This window comes from Meleagris gallopavo, chromosome 3, assembly GCF_905368555.1.
Source record: "Meleagris gallopavo chromosome 3, MGAL_WU_HG_1.1, whole genome shotgun sequence".
In the NCBI taxonomy this organism is placed as follows: Eukaryota; Metazoa; Chordata; class Aves; order Galliformes; family Phasianidae; genus Meleagris; species Meleagris gallopavo.
Genome location: NC_139406.1, coordinates 20,642,783 through 20,655,530, shown reverse-complemented (window position 1 = coordinate 20,655,530; position 12,748 = coordinate 20,642,783). Strand labels below are relative to the sequence as shown.

The 12,748-nt window shown below is 33.7% G+C and overlaps 1 protein-coding gene across 7 annotated transcripts in view; it reads right to left on the bottom strand.

The window, feature by feature from the left end:
- Window positions 1-12,748, bottom strand: part of CDH18 (cadherin 18) — a 238,312-nt gene that overhangs the window by 189,577 nt on the left and 35,987 nt on the right. For 2 of the 7 annotated variants that reach the window (XM_085220396.1, XM_085220397.1), the window contains exon 2: window positions 12,260-12,295. The exons of the other annotated variants lie outside the window; for them this stretch is intronic. The gene's annotated coding sequence lies outside the window, so the exon portion shown is untranslated. The remainder of the gene's footprint in view (window positions 1-12,259; window positions 12,296-12,748) is intronic. 7 annotated transcript variants of the gene reach the window in all.

The window sequence follows — 12,748 nt, the reverse complement described above, 5'->3', positions numbered from 1 at the left end:
AAATCTTGCACCAACAAAGGAATGGGTTTAGAGATTTGAGACTTAAAAGTACAATTAGTAATCCAACCAAAATCTTTCAATCTGTGTAACGTCTTCAGAAACAAACATCCCAACATTATGCAGTACACATGCTAGTAATTTTTTAAATAGACAATATATATCATGAACACTTATTGCTGCTTCCTGCATGTACCTGTCTATCTTCATGTTATGTTTAAATACAAAAAATACATAAGTTACCTCAATCTGCTGTATGTCTGATCTCAATGTAGTACTTTATCACTCAGTGATATTATTCTACAGATTTGTCTCAGACATAATTTTAAAGTGCACGGAGCTATAGAATGCGTACAACAAAAGTAATAAAAGTCATCCTACAACAAAATGTGAAATGCCACCAAGATCACTTGCTAACTTTACTGTGAAAAGCTTTGGATCAAGTGTAAATGAATTTTTGAGGCAGAAAGAGTAAAACCCTGACTGCCATCTTGACAGCATGGACATTACACCAACATGATGAGGAAGAAACAAATGCGTGATGCAAAGTTTGTCCAGCAACATTAACTACAATTGTTTTTATTTAATCTGTGTAAATTATAAATGTTTTTTAGATGTGTGATCTACTTTCAGTGCTATAGAGAAATGCCAGTACTTGAATTTTATCTTAAGGTTTTTTTCAGTTAAGTTTAATTAACAGCCACTGGAATATAAAGTATTTGTTACCTAAGTTTGTCTAAATTCTATAAACCGGATCTTGGAGCAGTCTAACAAAAGCCCTTCTGCCCCCCCTCATTCAGTCTGTCTGAAGCTGCAATTGATATTACAGGGCCAATGGAAGTAATATCTTCTGATAACTGCTGGTGATCTTGAGGGATCTCTGGAGAACAGAAAGGTCTTGAGGTACACACTTAATCCCCTACAGATATAGGACTATAGCTGTGTTTGCCTACTTAGTATTGAGGTGTGATGTTTGGATGATTTATAGTATATGAATGTATGAAAAAATACAACTTCACACTACCAGGACAAAACACAACCTACTTTTCGTAGGTTTACTAGTGTATGTGATTCAAGAATACTTGCCAGTTCCTTTTAGGGTATGAAAATAGTTTAAGAACTATAACATGCTTCTGTAGGTGTTATTCAGTGTACTTGCACAGCAAGATTTGCTATCACCAGATCCATAGAGTAAGCACAAACATCTCTAACAACTTTCATAAATCTCTGAAGTTTTGTTTCCCACATATGCAAATATTTTGTTTGGTTCCAAGCACATCTAATTTGAAAATTCAAAGCAAAAACATAGATCTTCACTTGAAACAGAACACGTAAACTTGCTTCTGTGTTGTACAGAGATAAATGAACCATGTGACATCCTAAAATGATCTCAACAGACAGATTTATGGCTCTAGGCTATCTAACCTGCCCTGCTTTTGCAAGAGAAGGGTAAAATTGCCCGTAGTATTAAATCTCTTAAAAATATGTTTACTTTCCTGAAATATCATTGCTTGTAATAAATAATGTAAGGCATTGGTAATTCTATGATTTTGCCTTGCCTATAAGTTTCTGTGATTTTTCTGATGCTAGATTCTACCATTATTCTTTCTGAACAAAATTAATTTATATATCATAAATAAAATTAATTTATATATCCTTTATATATCATTTGAGAAAAAAAAAAAAAGTATTTGAGATTATTAAGTGGATCTAAACATCTTCCCTCCTATATTCCTTACACAGCATCTTTCATCAATCATTTTAAAACACTGCTGAAAGAAAAGAGAATCAACATGTCAGCAACACTTCTTTAGGATACATAGTAAAAAGATCTACTCCCAACAACATTATGAACATATCAGGCTTTCAGATACTACTTTGAACAAGCAATCACATTCCATACAACATCACAGAGAAATGAAAGCTGAAACACACACCAGCCCAAAACATTTCCCTTTCTCCAAGGTCACTTTAGTGGATTAGTCCTGATAAGGGGATGTGTATGGGAAGAATATACAGCGGGAATCCTTTCCATTCTCCTTTTTCCATTTAGATTTTCAGATGTATACAGAATCTGAATACGCCCAAAAAGCTGCGTAAATTGAGCAGATTATAAACAAAATGACAGCCTAGCAATCACGTAAGGATATGAGGGACCCAAATATACGTGTAAGATTACAGGCTGAACTTCCCATTGTTATTCTGACTGGTGCTTTAATAAAACAGCCACAATTGAAGAGTAATGAACATCATGCAAAGGTGTATTTTAAAATGGCAAGGAAAAAAAAAAAATCTCTAAAAGTTTCTGAAGATCCCATGAAAGCAGTTATTAAAAAGAGAGAACAGAAATAAGGATGCATTGCAAAGCTACAACAAAAAGCTCTTAATGCTGGAGATAATTTAGACACAAGAAAACTATTCTGTTCATACATGAAGCTTCCTTCAAAACTTCATCAAACATCTGTCATATACTGTTGTTTTGTTTTAAATCATTTTCCAACTAGAAAACAGGTCCAGAACAATGTTTTATTTTAGTAAGTCTTGAGTAATGAGAGAAAACGTGTTAGAAGAAATATATTCTATAGCCTTCCAAATGTGAACACAGTCCAGTGGGGATGTGTTTCTCCTTTGGAGTAACAGAAGATGACATTATATTAACTCCTAAAAAATTTTGTTTTCCAGATTTGGTTTTGTTTTCTGCCGTATAAATAATGATCATCAATACAGTGATCAGCCTAATTTCTGTTCCTTTTCTATTGTCTTAGAAAGGTCAATAACTAGGAAGACAATGAAGAAACCAATTTTCTTTGATGACAGTAAGGACATTTTACTAGAGAAACCTAATCCTCTAGAGCATACGTTGCCAAGACTTGGTTTATTTATTTCAAAATGTAGCTTCTAAAGTCTGTATGTTTATAATTAAATTTCTGATTTGGCTTTCAGGTGCTGTACACAAAGCAGTTTCCAATGAAATATCAAGACCCATTCCAAAAATGCATATTGAGTCATAAACATTACTGCCTTCTCTTAATATAACTTTGCTGTCAGTACAAACTATAAAATCTTATTTCTTTTTTATTTTTTCCCCCTCCTATCATTTTAAGTAGCATCTGGAAGGGGAAGAATAAGGTCAATAAATAAAAAAATTGGTCAAGATTAGAGATAGTATCCTTGCATTTGGAAAATACCTTCCAAAAATTGCCTTCCTTCCTTGGAAACAGACATTTGTGTTTTTTTGTTCTTCATTCATAACTGCCCTTGCCTACCTCAAAGATATGATATTCATATAATATTGATATTAAATGGGTACAATCTATATAATAAATTATCAAAATATTATGAGTAGAATAGCTAAAGTATGCTTATAGTTGCTCTTTTCCAACACTAATAATCCAAGGAGACATCTACAAACAACTTGCAAATACAAAAACAAATAAACAAGTGTACTGAATAAAGAATTCATAAGATAACTCATTTAAATGGCAAGAGAGATTTCACTAAGCTGGATAAGATTGTTGGGGTTTTTTTTCTTTTTTTTTTTTTTTTTAAAAAAAAAAACCTTTTTAACTTCAATTTCTACTTTCCTTAAAACAAGATTGGCTATAGTTCACAGAAATAAAAACAGTGAGAAAAAAATTATTAATAGACATAGTCAAAGCAGTCTTGTTAAATTTCATACAATCTGAAATGCACAAATATGCATCTGAAAGAAATATTTTATAGGAAAATTTTGATCTGATATATGAAAATGAAATATCCCTTTTTTCTATGTAGGGAGACAAAATCTTTAAAAAAAAAAAAAGGACTATCTGTAGTTTCTAAAGAACTGCTTTGTATTAATGTACAGATTGTACACCAAAAACCTCAAACTCCTCACATTTAAATTTCATATACTTTGTAATGCACAAAGAAATGGTTATTCATATCAATTCAGCCTTGAAAAAGTAGGAGAAAAGCTCTGAAGTAATTTAAAGCTGTTAACAAATATTACTTTGTCACTGAATAACATTTCATAAGCTAAAGCTTGGCTGCTATACTAGAAAAGACCTGAGGAGCTACTGTGGAGATGGATTGGAAAAAATATTTTCAAAAAAATAAGAAACAATAATTTTCCCAATGCAAATGTTATAGTGGTTAGGACAGAGGTCCTAATGTACATTATTAAAAAAAAAAAAAATCAGAAATAACGTCAAATCTTCATAATACTTGCTCATAGTAATTTCATTTATATTATTCAGCAACGAACAATTAGCTTGCTGATTTGTAAGTAATAGTCCAGAGCTGATATTCTTCTTCAGAGCCTTTAAATTCTATGAACAGTTTACTCTCCCAAGTCTGAGCAAAATGAGAAACACAAAGCTTGATCCAGCACCTCTTGTGGTGCATCTGAGTCTTTTCTTAAACATCACTAAAAATCATCATACATTCTATGTAAAGTCTAAGGGTAAATCTTTCTAAGCCAATGGAATAAACAAACTTTAATCTAAGTTTCTCACATGGAGCAGACTCGGAACTTATTCACCACTTGCGCTGGCAACATAAATCTCTCTGATCCAGAAAAACCTTTACATTCCTCAGATTACATCCATGTCAGAAGCAGCTGAACCCACATCTCAGTGTAACTCAAAGATAACTATCCTGAATTTGTATAGCAGGATTTTTGCATCTGTCACTAAAATTGCTCAGCAAAAGAACTTCATATTGCTTCTTGCAAAAGTCTGAGAGGTTCACACAGAATGTAACAGACTTAGCATGATAAGAAAATCACCTGCCAAGCTTAAATCCTCCCACCAACAAACTCTGTAGATGATTACTGAAAAGTAGCTGAGTCAATAAATCCCTTTTATATTTGTGAAATAACCACTTTATAGGAAGTTATTAGAGGATTCCCAGATATACCAGCCCTAGCTGCCATGCCTGGAGATCAATCAATTACAAATATAAAGTTTATATTGCAGAATACTGAAGAACAAGAAGGTAAAAAATAATTATTACTTGCTGCTTAATGTTAGTCTTTTAGTATGCATATTTATAAGACTACGTCTTACCTCATCTATGTTTAAACTATATCCACCCCACAGAGAGAATATTCTAAGAATTTCCTTCACTCATACTGCAACTAAGTTTCATGGGCTTCAAAGTATTTATTTCCTCTCCAACATGCCATTATTTTCATGTGAAGCAAAGCATACGCTGTCAAGCGAACATGCAAAATATGTAATTTTAGGCCCTTTTATAAAGAAACTTGTGAATAGGCCATCTTCCCAACTGATTTCCAACAAACAGCTAATGGGAAGTAAAATTATAGCTATAGTCTGATCCTGTCTTACAGCAAAGCCTTACAATAAAACTCACAGAAGGGTCACCTCCTTCGGTCCGTCTCTAAGTAGAAAACAACAACAACACACATCTATCAGCATATTTCTGACTACAATTTTGACAGCTTTGATAGTAAAGCCCCGTAAGGTTTATCAGGATGCCGTTGATATTGCAGTTAACAATGTATAAAAATTTATGCCTCCATCACTTTAGTATGAGGGATTATCAGTGAAGTTCTATTAATACTTACTTATCTTACTTGGCATACATATATCTTAAACACTTTCACTGACATAATGTAAGTATACGTCTTTGTTCACGTACTTCAGGTACATTAGAAGAATATCCATTTAATCTGCATAAAAGGTATGAACGGCTGTAGACAAGATACAGTATAATTGCTGCAGTTAAAAAGATATTTACATAAATCTTACAGAAAGCTGTTTGCTCTTTATAGTCATATAAACCTTTAGTTTGTGTTTGTTACATCATCGGATCTCAGAATTCCTGGCAAATGAACAGCATCAGAATAATTTGTCCAGATGAGAGCACATCTCTCAGCTCAATGGATTTGAAACATAAAAAAATAAACAAACCAAAAACCTTTAAAAAAATCAAATCAGTCTTAATTACCACTGGGACTTTATTTATTTATATCCTTAGATAATCATAAATTTTGACTAGGAGTAGAATATGCCTACTGCTACAAATATTAACGACTACAAATCTTACTGCAGGCTCATTTTGAGGTTAATCAGGGTTATGTTTTTTTATTTTATGTGGTTGTTTTTTTTTGTTTGTTTGTTTTTAAGTATTATATTTAAATGACAAAGCAATATTAAGGCTCTGACTCTGCTTCCAAAAAGACCTGAATTCTTTTAATGAAAATGCAGAACATGGTTTCCACTGAACAATGCTTTTATATAACAAAAATATTTGTCATATAAAAAGCTTTTAGCAATTGCTTTCCTTTAACAAGTGTGTACAACAAAAAAAGAAGTAAAACAAAGAAACAAAAAAAACACAAGAAATATCCACAAACATACCACTGTGAGGTTGGTCTTGCTTCCATTTATTTTAAGACTTCATAAATAATGAAGAAATCTCTCTTTTTTTTTTTTTTTTTTTTTTTTTCCTTCCCCCTCAACAATGGCATTCAAGCTCAGGAGCTCCTGACAAGAGTTTTCCTATATGCTTTTCCTCAGTTTTGCTAGAAACATACCAATAATGCTGCATTTCTGAGTTCCTATTTAGTTTCTCAGAAATACAGCCAAAGCTACATGTTCAAGAAATAACGAGATATTAAGTTTAAAGCACTTATGAATATTCCAAATATTTATTTTGTACTCATGCCACTTTTGACCACTCAGATCAGGAATCAACAAGATAAAGTGACTTGTCCAGACAAATTTACCTTTTAAGGGTGCAAATTCCAACCACACTGGGAAATCTCATCCAATATCTGATTGCTATCATAAGATTATTTTTTTTTCCTGACCAAAGTTTCTCACATTCCAGCTTGTTCCCATTGTATTCTGCTTTACTGCCATGCACGCTGAGAAGAATCCAGTTCTACCTACTCTATACTCTCCCATTAAGTAGCTGAAGACAGCAGCAAGATCTCCACATAGCCTTATATTCTTAGGATAAAAGTACTTTAAACATCATCTCAGTAGCTTGTCCTTGAATTTGTTTCACTACATCAATGTATTTTCTGTCACAGGGTGCTCAAACTGGACACAGTACTTCACATGCAGTCTTAAAAGTGCTTAGTAGAAAGGAAAAACTACTCCCCTCAACCTTCCAACTACTTTCTTGCTCATGCAAAGCAGAATACAGTTGGCCTTCTTTGCACAACTTTCTTCAGTAGGACTCCCATGACCTTTTCTGCAAAGACGCTGCCTGTCCTCCTGGCACCAAGCCTGTACTGCTGCATGGTACATTATTCCACCCCAGATGCCAAGACTTAATGTTTGCCTTTGCTGAGCTTCTGTCAGCTCATTTTCCCTGTCTGCAAATGTTCTGCTGCAATCTTCATGAGAGTACAGTCCACCTAGTTTTCTAGGTCATTATTATAGACGTTAGAACAGCACATATTCTAGCTGCAGTTCTTGAGGGATACCAATATTCACTGGCCCCCATCTGGACTTCTTACCACTGACAGGATGAGGGAAAAAAGCCACGGTAAGTTTAGGCTGGATATTAGGGAGAACTTCTTTACAGAAAGTGGTGTTAAGCACTGGAATAGGCTCCCCAGGGAGGTGGTTGAGTCACCATCCTTGAATTTGTTTAAAAACTGTTTGGATGTGGTGCTCAGGGACATGATTTAGTGGAGGGTTGTTATGGTAGTTTGGTACTGAAATCTACAATTCTATGACACAACTTATCCTTGATATGTCAGATTTCTTGTATTCACAAATTGCAAGAATCAAGAATCAGGCCAACATGAAAAAGATCTCCTAAGATATCATGTCCAAATATCTCCCATCTTTGAAACCATGTCCCGATCAAGTACAACATCTGACCACTGGAGAAACGCAACACCCAACCCCATCTACAATAGTAATACAGGAAAATTGGGGCTGGTCAGCTTCTGAAAGTTTCTCAGTAAGCTTCTAAGCAAAACCTTTCTGAAGCCATTTCAAAAGAGATTTTGGTCATGATATTGAATATGTACAATCAGCATTGGTTGAATGAAGGCAAATCATGACATATCAGAATAAATGTTTTTTCAGAAGTAATGGAAGTTGTTTAACTTGATTTTAGCCAGACTTCACACTAAACTACCAGAAGTTAATTTCAAAGGAAAAAAAAAAATTAATATAATGAATGTTGGCTTCTTATAATTTGCTTCTGAGCCCAGAGGGTACAGTGAGATAGTATTTTCAATCTTTCATACTTGCCAATGGAAGCAGAATCCAGCTGATTTTCTTTTTAAATTAAAACTGGAATTCTTAAATAAATTGCTTGGTCCAGAAACTGCAGCTTAAGAGAGCCCGCAGAAAAAGAAAAAAAAAAAGAAAAAGGCATTGATGGAATGCTGTCCTCATGATTTCAGGAGGAGCTAACTAGACTACAGGCCAAACAATTCTTCCAAAAAACGTACTTTAAAATAATCATGAGAGATAATCACTAACAGTATGGGAAAAGGCTTATATGAAGTGTATAAACATGCTGCTCCTTTTTCTTCTTGCAATTGCTCTATACTTAATTTGCTGCTATTCATTTGTACAGCATGGAATATCTCACCTCTGTATTTGCTATTTGTTTGTATTCAGCCTTGGACAATCAAGACCTCAGCCTGTATTGTGGATCTGCATTTTACTGCTGTACAAACTATGGATCTTTGGACTGGACTTTAAGATGGGAGCAAGGATAGTCAACATAGCCATAGTTTTAACAGCACACAAAACACACAATTACAACAGGCAAGTCTACTCTGAATTCCAAACACATATCAGGTGAACTATATAGAGATCCTCTCAGGGAATCTTTAATACTGTCAAGGGTATCCTTAGTGAGTGAGAAAGACAAAGATCACAGCTTAGGTAGGTGGACTGATTCAGGGGAAAGCATGAGCTGGGGAGAGAAGGGTCCCTGCAAGTTAGCTGCAATAAGGATAGCACCATAGCCAAGACTAAAAGAAAATTGGTTTTGCATGCACATCAATGGCTTTTTTTTTTTTTTTAATGAAACTTGTTAAAAGATAGCCACAACCAAAAAATGTCACTGTGTTAGGTGAGATCACAGATCGTTCTGCTCACTTAAAATGAACATAACTTGTATGACTTACTTACATAGTAGAAAGCAACATGCAATAATTAATTCACAGTAAAATAAAAAGTGATCCATAAAAAGTGATCCCGTGCACATTTCTTGATAAAATATATGCTGTTTTTTTTTTTTTTTTTTTTTTTTAATACAGCTTCTCAGTCACCAGGTTATTATGCATTTCTTTGCATATTTTTATGTGGTTTATTTTATTTTGGGCACCTACCTATACATATACATAGCTACATGATACATTAATTTTCATCTGTTTTCAATTTTAAATGATATTCTTATTCCTGAACACAGTATGCATTTCTACACATTAAAATACTGTCTTCAATGGTTACCTACTTCCTCTATGCAGACAGAACGAGACACTATGTCTAGGCTGGATAGCTCACTTGCAGGGTAAGAAATCTTGTTAGATTTCATAGTGAAGTTACATTACAAATACATTTTTTTCAGTTATGACAAATGGTAAAGTGGTTTGTTTGGGACTGCAGCAGTACATTTGATCCGCAGCGACTGACATTTAACTTAGCAGACACCCTGCTGTGGTTTTCACACTGGAAGACACTGGACAGTGAAGGTTCCTCCTTGCTGCTGCCAGGGTTTAGGACTTAAAATCAAATTCCAGAACCAGAACCAGTTCCCTTTATCAGGATCCAGTTTACGCCACTACAAACCTGTCCTGCATTATTCATTTCGGGAATCTGAACGAGCAACATAAAACCTTAAGCAATTTAATCAGTGACCCTTCCAATCAGGGCGCACAAGCCCTAAGTACAAATGCAGCATGGGCGAACATGTGGGATCTGTTTTATGTTAGTATAAATCAAAGTCAAGCACAGAAGATCTTCCTTATCCTCCGGCCATTTGAACAAATCTTTCATGTGTGAAATGTAAATGAAGTAAACAAATTCAAGAAGAGGATCTGTCAGTCTCTGACACTATCCTTACTACAAAAGGATTGGTATTAACCACATCCTGAAAGAATGTCTCTGATGACTCCATGCTGGATGTTTCTTGTTTGCTTGCTTGCTTCTTGAAAAATTTCATCAGAAATAAAATAAGCTAATCACAGAAGAAACAGATTCCTCTTTACTAATGTTTTGGCTTTCACTGCATACAAATGCACATAATAATAATTGTATATCATCACTTAAACAGTAGCATGGGAAAAAGGAAAAAGATAATAAATAGGGGTCTGACTATGAGACTCAGGCTACTAAAAAAATATCAGTAACATTCTTCAAGCCTCAATATCATAATTATTTCCACAAGGTCTTAGATACAAGTGAGGAACTGCAAACTCTGAACAATCAAATAAATCAAAATGGAAGAGGTATGGTTCCTGATGGCCCTGCCAAAAAGAGACAAGCATCTCTTTACTGAAGGGGAAGAGCAGTAACGAGGATGCCAAGGTAACAGGAGGGGTTTTGATGACCGTAATACCAAAGTAAAAAAAAAAAAAAAAAAAAAAAAAAAAGTCTTTTGTGGAAAATTACTCTTAAGGTTATGTGTATGCTTAAGCAATATCACTGGCATGATTTAGGAATCATCCTTTTTTTTTTTCCTCTCTCTCTCTCTATAAATACATACACGCACATACATACGGCCTGAGAATTACAATACACTCAAGATGTTACAATGAGTATTTTTAATAAGACTATGAATAAAAAGAAAAAATTGAGTGAGAATTTTACAAGTTGGTGGGAAAAAAAAACTAAAACACAACAGGAGTATGCCATTGCAATCAGTTTTTGTGACTAACTTCAACATAACATTAGGCTTATATTCCTTCAAGGTTTTTTTATTCACTTGTTTTTCTTCCCCTCGATTTCTAAACAAATAGCTCCCAGCTTTTTAAAAACTGAAGCAGAAAACATACATATATAGTGACATATATAACTTAGTTCACCAACTCTTTGATTCCTCAAAGAAACAGGACAGATTTAAGTAAGACTCAGGTGTACTGCCACAGAAAAATTCTTCTATAAAACTACGAAAATGCACTGCAACAGCAGATTGCCATGGAAGCCCCACACATTCCTTGGCTATCATGGTGAACAATTCTGAGCTTCAGAGGCAAAATCCCTATATTCACTGCCCCCAGCCAAGGAGTCTGAGTCCTACAACTGCTTTACCACAGTGACTGACACAGAAAAACAAAAAAGTTCAATCAAGCTAACTCTAATGAACTCAGAGCACTTGCATGAAAATGAACCGAGCAGACAGAATTTCAGCTCTCAGTTGAAGATGACATTTGGATTCAACTGTCTTGCTATCTGCAAATTTTAGTCTGTAATTCATCACCTGAATGGAGAGCAATGTAATTTACATGCACATCTTTAACACAAGTAAAATGTTGCACATAGACATACACAAAGAAAATTTTGGAGGAGTTTCTATTGCTTTACATCATCTTTTCCCTCAATCTTTCTTATCCATCCTGCAATATTTCTGATTCAATTTTAACAATAAGATCTTAGAAGATCCTGAAAAGAAGCCCAAAGCAGCTCCACTGTTTTGACTAAGAAACAGAGAACATGCATAACTGACAAGATAATGATGTTTTTCAATATTTTTTTAACCACCTCTTCTGAATTTTGTGAGCTTTACATTGATATTTTGTAGTTATTAAGCATTTGTTTGGAATTATATCATCATTAAAAATCATTTCTTTTAAATAAGTTATATTAAATAAAAGCTGTTGCACTAATCATTAAGTAAAATTTGCCCCATTTTATAATTCAGGATGTTGAGGAGAAACAGCTTAAGTAACCGTAAAGAATCACTGCCAAAATGCATGGGCAGTGCCCAATGCGTTTTGTCAAGACTATAAGTAACTCCCACTATCTTCCATGTTAGTCCCAGGCCACAAAACTGTTCTTGTTTCTTATTCATATAAACACTGGTATAACTACATACATTGTTACAACTCAATCATATTAGAATGTTTTTGCCACAGAATGTCTAAATTATATAAAACTTGCCTTTGACTATACTTGTATCTGAAAAACAAATGTGTTACTACTTTAAAATTTAAAATTGCTTCAAGGTATCTGAAAACGCATTGAATTAGTTTTATTCTAAAAAAAAAAAAAAATTAAAAAAAAAAATTAAAAAACGGTTTCAGTTGTTTATATCTACATTTTCTAGGAATACCCACCTTGTTCAAAAGTAATCTTCTCCCAAGTTTTGGCCACTGCAAGTTACCAAAAAAAAAAAAAAAATTAATAATAAAATAAAAAAATGTAGTAATGAAAATTGAGAAGGTATCATAAGAAGTAGAAGCCAAATTATCAAATAACAATAAACAAGTTTGTCTTATTCTGGGAATGCTCCTCACCTGGAGGTCTTAGAATACCTACTAATATCTTTGTAACCAATTTATTAGCAGGCTTATATTTATTCATTAATGCATGACAAGTCATGTTATTTTTCAAAATACATATTCACAAAGATGTGAATAAAGGCAATTTAATAATACAAGGTATTATAATATAAATAATGCAAATAAAAATAAATAACATTAGAAGTAATTAATGCAAAATAAAACTCAGTAATAAAAGACAAAAATAGATATAACTTGCCTAATTACATACGCATGTGAGACAAACACTATACTGACAGATATAGAGTTAGAGAGATTATGATC